This window comes from Haliotis rubra, unplaced genomic scaffold (assembly GCF_003918875.1).
Source record: "Haliotis rubra isolate DU_JTF1 unplaced genomic scaffold, ASM391887v1 Scf1130, whole genome shotgun sequence".
Lineage (NCBI taxonomy): Eukaryota > Metazoa > Mollusca > Gastropoda > Lepetellida > Haliotidae > Haliotis > Haliotis rubra.
Genome location: NW_025765038.1, coordinates 156,314 through 164,292, shown reverse-complemented (window position 1 = coordinate 164,292; position 7,979 = coordinate 156,314).

Here is a 7,979-nt window from a genome sequence, read left to right as displayed (position 1 = left end):
CTATATTGTGAAATTAAATGTGTAACTATGTAATTCCAATGTAACTCAGTGTTATGTAGGGCAAATACGCACATTCATTCATCCATTCTGTTAAATAACTCCGAAACCATGAAATGGGTGCTTTAAATGATTAGCTGCAGTTCCTGTAATGACGACAGGGCAATCAGTGATCGTCACGACTGCACGAAAAGGAAGCCAGTGTTTGTAACGACCACAAGAGAGTGAAATTATTGTTGTAACGACCACAGGGCAATGGAACTAATGAGTTATGCTGGAAACTATACAGATTTGAACGTCTATATAATGGCTACAAGTGTGTACACAACCAGTTAGGGTCGCCACATTTCCTCGTCTGTACATATCGGTCGTTTATTTAGATGGCAAATACATGGGTCGGGCACTCTACCGCCTTACCGATGTAACCGCTGAGAGCTGACAGCGTGTGTGCCTGAAAGACTGGTGGACGGGACGCGCAGCCGGGACAATGTTTCATGTTGAGAACTACCCACGGCTACATGGAACAGACTGGACTCCAGTGACCGGATTGAGTCCCTACCCGTCTGTGTAGTTGTGGTGGTTGTGATGGTGGTGGTGGTGGCGTAGAACAGCCCACGTTACAGTTTATAAAATACATGTGTTTTCAGTAACAGGATAACATGTGAAAATCATTAAAATCCTGGGTGTGTTTATCTAATTTCCATCCAATTATTTTTAAGTTTTAGACCAAATCTCAGAGGTTTTCGACGAAAGAGTAACCATGGCAGCAGTGTCTTTGCAGTGTCTACCAGTGTCCAGCAGTGTCCGTGGAGGCCGAACTTAATGAAGACAGCAATACACCCATACACACGGAACACGAAATAGAAAGTGACAGAAACTCCAAGGACATTTTGAAATATCAGATACGGAAATAGTTATATATTTTCTATTTAACAAATCAAATGATGGCTTCTTGGAAATATTTCATCAACATCTGAATTCCGGTAAATTTTATATATATTTCTGTGAACGTATAGCAGGCCTGTATACACACATGCATTTAATATTAAGTAAATGTGTGTCCTCTCACGTGAAGTTCAGATGGGTTTTGACGAATATTCCTGTTTGTAATGATTCTAGCACATTTAGGAATTAGAGAGAACATGTTAGTAAAAATACATGCATTTGTAGCATACGGAGTACACAATTGAATTCTGCAATGAAAGAAAAGTTGTGACGCAGGAATATTAGTTTTACAATGTCTGTTACAGCCAAACATATCTATTACGTACGTATGTTGTATGAAGGGAATTGGAACATAATCAACAACATCTCCCAACTGTGCAGAAAAAGGAAAAGGAAAAATGCAATGTTCATGCAAAATGCCTTGAAAGCGAGGACAGTTCGATCGGAACGGGCAACCACGGACAATTGCAACCACTGCAATACTCACCTGAATATGGTGGCCTCGTTCACACAATATATTTACATTATTTTTTACATTTTAATTTACACCCCAATTTTAAAATGAAAGCTAAAATATTTATAAATATTTACATTGCGTTTTGCAGTATAATTTACACCACGATTTTACAATGAAGTTTACAAAACAATTTTTAGATTAAATTTGCATTGCAATTGTCATTTAGAAATTTTATTCATAATACGATTTACAAGATAATTTGTTGAAACATCGAGAGGATTATATCAGCCTGTTAAACTTGTAGCAATCACGATTTTACATTAGAAGTAAATCATATACAAATCTAATGCAACAAACCAGGAACATTATATAGCTGAAGATTTGGTTAGATAGCACAGAAGGCTTGGTTCAGTGGCAAAATATATCATCAGTCCTATTAAAGAGGCAAACTTGTTGTAGGAAGAAAAGGCAATTATTTAACTCCATTGAAATACAAATCAAATGACCCCATTTTTATGGGAAATGCTAAGAAATGAATAAATAAAATTGGCAATGCGGATATATTGTTTTCTTACATTTTGGCATATTTACTTAATTCACATGACCTCAATCTTTAGAAATATTTGCAAGTGAATAACTAATTTATATCTTCACAATTTTAGAAGTATTAAGAATTAGTTTACTTAACGCGACAGAATTATTTGACTAATGATCACAGTTTTAGTGGCGTTCAAAACTAACCAGCTGATTTACAAAGCTACATGTGTGTACTTAAATCTAACTGTCACATTGTAGCAGCAACGTGTTGAAATGTTTATATAATAAACCATACAATATTTAAACGAAGACTTTGTTAGTTGTGAGGAGATCTGTGAAATGATTTTGCTGATGATGTCTATACAGGATTAGTGGATACTCATATACCTTATACCATATGCCAGAATTAATTTCGCTGTACTGGGTATATATATCCTAACCCAGCACCGGCGGCCTGCTGCAGGCGAATAAACAAGCCCCGTAAAACCGCGGGGCTCTCACGTGTATAAAACACACTACTTCAGACACGGAACTCCAATTAAATTTTGTGTTAACGCCCGGGATGGCTGTGTTGGCATTGAAAAATATGATGCAAATAACATTGAATGCCTAACGACAGTGAGATAATTATTTACTGACTTTATCACACAGAGAGAGAGAGAGAGGGAGAGAGAGAGAGAGAGAGAGAGAGAGAGAGAGGAGAGAGAGAGAGAGAGAGAGAGAGACAGAGAGAGAGACAGAGAGACAGCAGAGGGACAGAGAGAGAGACAGAGAGAGACACAGAGAGAGAGAAAAATAGAGACAGAGAGAGGGACAGATAAAAGAAAGAGAGAGAGAGAGAGAGAGAGACAGACAGAGGGACAGAGAGAGACTGAGAGAGAACTAGAGAGACAGAGAGATGGACAGAGAGAGAATGAAAGAGAGAGAGCGAGATAGAGAGAGAGAGAGAGAGAGAGAGAGAGCAACGAAAACACAACTTCAAAGAGGAAAAAAGGATACAATACCATCATTGAAGATAAATAAATGTTATAACTGATGTTTGTGCTACAGACACCCTGTATTGTGACCAACACACAGACCTACATACTTGACAGCCTATATACCGTCTGACTACAAAACTGAAATAAATTGTACATATATTTTTTCTTGATTACTGACAAATTTATAGATAAATGTTTATACGAGCGGAGTCAGTATCCAGCTATGAGAGCTCTCACTGTCGAGCACAATATTCTACCCCCTTCCCCCGCTGCCGATACGGTTTGTGTGGCTGTAGAATAAATAAACAATAAACTATCACAAGCACTTGGATATTATGATGGATGATAATTTCATTCTTTTGTGCAGATTTTTTACCCACTCATTGCCGTATTATGAGTCGGAAGGAGCTTTTAGAGGGAGCTCTTTCGTGAAAATATTGCCATTTTGTCACATACCTCGGCCCCGGAATAAAGCCACCATGCTCGATTAATGTGCCAGCGAAATGGAAAACCCTCGTCTGCTGAAAAGACCAAATCGATATAGCAAAATATTTGAGTGAATTACTCTACATATTCCATATTGGTAGTGTCCCTCACACTTGGACAAATTGAAACGTGTTTGGTGTAATTTCCAGCGTTGTGTTAGCTAGATGAAACCTCTCACTCAATGAAAACTCTCATTCTCAATACTCCATTAACGCTGCCTTTAAACCCGTGCTTGCAATGTTTGCTAAATAGATTAAGAAATCTGATTAATTACTCTAAATCACTTTGCATGATGACCTATGATTTCAGTGTACAAATTGACTAATTTCAGTTCTAAACGTTCGTTTAGTCTATCGATTCCTTCCAACGAGGACATTCTGTGTTCCTAGTGGGTGACAGTGTGAGTGAGCGAATGACTTTGAGAGTGTGTGAGTGACAGTGTGAATGGGCAAATGACTTTGAGAGTGGAGTGAGTGACACTGTGAGTGAGTGAATGACTTTGAGAGTGGAGTGTGTGACAGTGTGAGTGAGTGAATGACTTTGAGAGTGGAGTGAGTGAAATGGAAATGGTATGACAATATATGTTGAAACCGACCGGATACATTATCTCTACATCTGATTCTGGTTATACTTAATCTCGATAATCCAGTAGATATGGGCCTTGTAGTGTGTCTAGTCTCAGCAGTTGGGCTAGAAATGATAACATAGCTCTTTCAAGAAAATGTCAGAAAATTACAGAGGCATCATTGCCTACCCAAACAGAGACACAGACAGGCGCTAGCTCTGATGGAAATAATCCAATTTACTTCATAGTGATTCTATTCACAAATCAACAAACATCGCCGGATGTAAAAGGCCATTTTTCCTTTTAATACAGTTTTTGCTTTTGTTTTAAATTTCTTGCCGGAACGCCGATCACGTCTGCCCTAATTATAGTAATTACTGGCATTTCTTGTGGTGGCTCAAGATGTGTGCCCTTAACAGAAGAGCCCCTTTCCCACAGTCTACTCACCATTGCCTCTGTTTCCCTGAATTCACGCCACTTATGCTTGAAGGCAATGATTATGGTAAACAAATTCATTTATGTGTATGAATACAACTCAATGTGACACTCTCATTACCGCAACTCCTACAAATTCATGCTTTTCTCGGCGTGTCCAGATTGCTCATTTATTGCGTGGTGGTGAGCCAGGGTGCTCGTTTACCCCATTGCAAGTTAATTTCCTGCGATCTGCCTTCCCATTTATACGATTAATTCAGGAATTATGTGCTAATTGAAGATGTGTTACTTAAATCAAATAAGGCTGATAATTTGTCATCAATTGATGGCCTCTGACCCGTGCTCGCACCACGCTAAGGAGGGAAGACAAGACGAGGCCGTCGGGCGAGATTAATCGACTATAGTGCTGCAGTAATTAGTGTCATAACAGTGAATGAATGTTTCTATTTGAGTATATAGTGTCGCACGCAGCAAGTGCACGGATATATATTTACACATGACGATATTGTGGATGTGACCAAAGAAAAGCTAACGATACATTCATGCAATCAGCCCCACAAAGTCTTGAGGGAGACATCCGCGTCAGATTTCATTAGTTTCACAACAATTCACACGTCCAACAAACCAAAAGTCTTACCAATAAAACTGTGTCTGAACCAGTGTCTGGCAGACTGTATAATACCATATCGGAACAAGAGACTGACGGACTGCATATAAAACTGTGTCTGAACCAGTGTCTGGCAGACTGTATAATACCATATCGGAACAAGAGACTGACGGACTGCATATAAAACTGTGTCTGAACCAGGGTCTGACAGACTGTATAATTCTATATCGGAACAAGAGACTGACGGACTGCATATAAAACTGTGTCTGAACCAGCTTCTGACAGACTGTATAATACCATATCGTAACAACAGACTGACGGACTGCATATAAAACTGTGTCTGAACCAGGGTCTGACAGACTGTATAATACCATATCGGAACAAGAGACTGACGGACTGCATACAAAACTGAGTCTGAACCAGTGTCTGACAGACTGTATAATACCATATCGTAACAACAGACTGACGGACTGCATATCGACTGTGTCTGAACCAGTGTCTGGCAGACTGTATAATTCTATATCGGAACAAGGGACTGACGGACTGCATATAAAACTGTGTCTGAACCAGGGTCTGACAGACTGTATAATACCATATCGGAACAAGAGACTGACGGACTGCATATACATCTGTGTCTGAACCAGGGTCTGACAGACTGTATAATTCTATATCGGAACAAGAGACTGACGGACTGCATATAAAACTGTGTCTGAACCAGTGTCTGGCAGACTGTATAATTCTATATCGGAACAAGAGACTGACGAACTGCATATAAAACTGTGTCTGAACCAGAGTCTGGCAAACTGTATAATACCATATCGGAACAGGAGACTGACGGACTGCATATAAAACTGTGTCTGAACCAGGGTCTGGCAGACTGTATAATTCTATATCGGAACAAGAGACTGACGGACTGCATATAAAACTGTGTCTGAACCAGTGTCTGGCAGACTGTATAATACCATATCGGAACAAGAGACTGACGGACTGCATATTAAACTATGTCTGAACCAGGGTCTGGCAGACTGTATAATACCATATCGGAACAACAGACTGACGGGCTGGATATAAAACTGTGTCTGAACCAGGGTCTGACAGACTGTATAATACCATATCGGAACAAGAGACTGACGGACTGCATATAAAACTGTGTCTGAACCAGTGTCTGGCAGACTGTATAATTCTATATCGGAACAAGAGACTGACGGACTGCATATAAAACTGTGTCTGAACCAGTGTCTGGCAGACTGTATAATACCATATCGGAACAAGAGACTGACGGACTGCATATAAAACTATGTCTGAACCAGGGTCTGGCAGACTGTATAATACCATATCGGAACAACAGACTGACGGGCTGGATATAAAACTGTGTCTGAACCAGGGTCGATCAGACTGTATAATTCTATATCGGAACAAGAGACTGACGGACTGCATATAAAACTGTGTCTGAACCAGTGTCTGGCAGACTGTATAATACCATATCGGAACAAGAGACTGACGGACTGCATATAAAACTGTGTCTGAACCAGTGTCTGGGAGACTGTATAATTCTATATCGGAACAAGAGACTGACGGACTGCATATAAAACTGTGTCTGAACCAGAGTCTGGCAGACTGTATAATACCATATCGGAACAAGAGACTGACGGACTGCATATAAAACTGTGTCTGAACCAGTGTCTGGCAGACTGTATAATTCTATATCGGAACAAGAAACTGACGGACTGCATATAAAACTGTGTCTGAACCAGTGTCTGACAGACTGTATAATTCTATATCGGAACAAGGGACTGACGGACTGCATATAAAACTGTGTCTGAACCAGTGTCTGGCAGACTGTATAATACCATATCGGAACAAGAGACTGACGGACTGCATATAAAACTATGTCTGAACCAGGGTCTGGCAGACTGTATAATACCATATCGGAACAACAGACTGACGGGCTGGATATAAAACTGTGTCTGAACCAGGGTCTGACTGACTGTATAATTCTATATCGGAACAAGAGACTGACGGACTGCATATAAAACTGTGTCTGAACCAGCTTCTGACAGACTGTATAATTCTATATCGGAACAAGAGACTGACGGACTACATATAAAACTGTGTCTGAACCAGGTTCTGACAGACTGTATAATTCTATATCGGAACAAGAGACTGACGGACTGCATATAAAACTGTGTCTGAACCAGGGTCTGGCAGACTGTATAATACCATATCCGAACAAGAGACTCACGGACTGCATATAAAACTGTGTCTGAACCAGTGTCTGACAGACTGTATAATTCTATATCGGAACAAGAGACTGGCGGACTGCATATAAAACTGTGTCTGAACCAGGTTTTGACAGACTGTATAATTCTATATCGGAACAAGAGACTGGCGGACTGCATATAAAACTGTGTCTGAACCAGGGTCTGACAGACTGCATAATTCTATATCGGAACAAGAGATTTGTAACATTCTGGACTTAGAATTGTGTTGATGCCATGGTTACATCACCACCTTCACATGTCATGTGGATGGTTTTGAAAGGGTAACTGTTTGTGATAATTGGATGACCATGGCAGTTTGAGTAACTCTAATGAATTCGTGTCAATTTTAATCTTTAGCAACTATCTTACCTTGCCGTTTAGTGTTGAGTGAGAGGCGGATTAAACGTGAATGCAGATATGTTTTGTGTGAAAGCAAGGCCTGCCCCCACCCCCCACCCTAGCCCCCAGCCGCTGATGCCGTGTGTCCTCGAACAATTGCTGACAACGGCTGCAGTGACGATTGCCCCTCAGAGTTGCGTGTCGAGCCTGGCTGGCCATTTGAGGGTGAAGATTAGGGGAGCATTTAAACAGGAAAGAAGCTTCAGCCCCTGACTAAGATGGCATGTGATTGAGTCGACCAGCTCCGGCCATCCCCTGCCCGACAATAGGCTTGTGTTACCCCCAGTCTCTCGCGGCCCTCATTAATTCA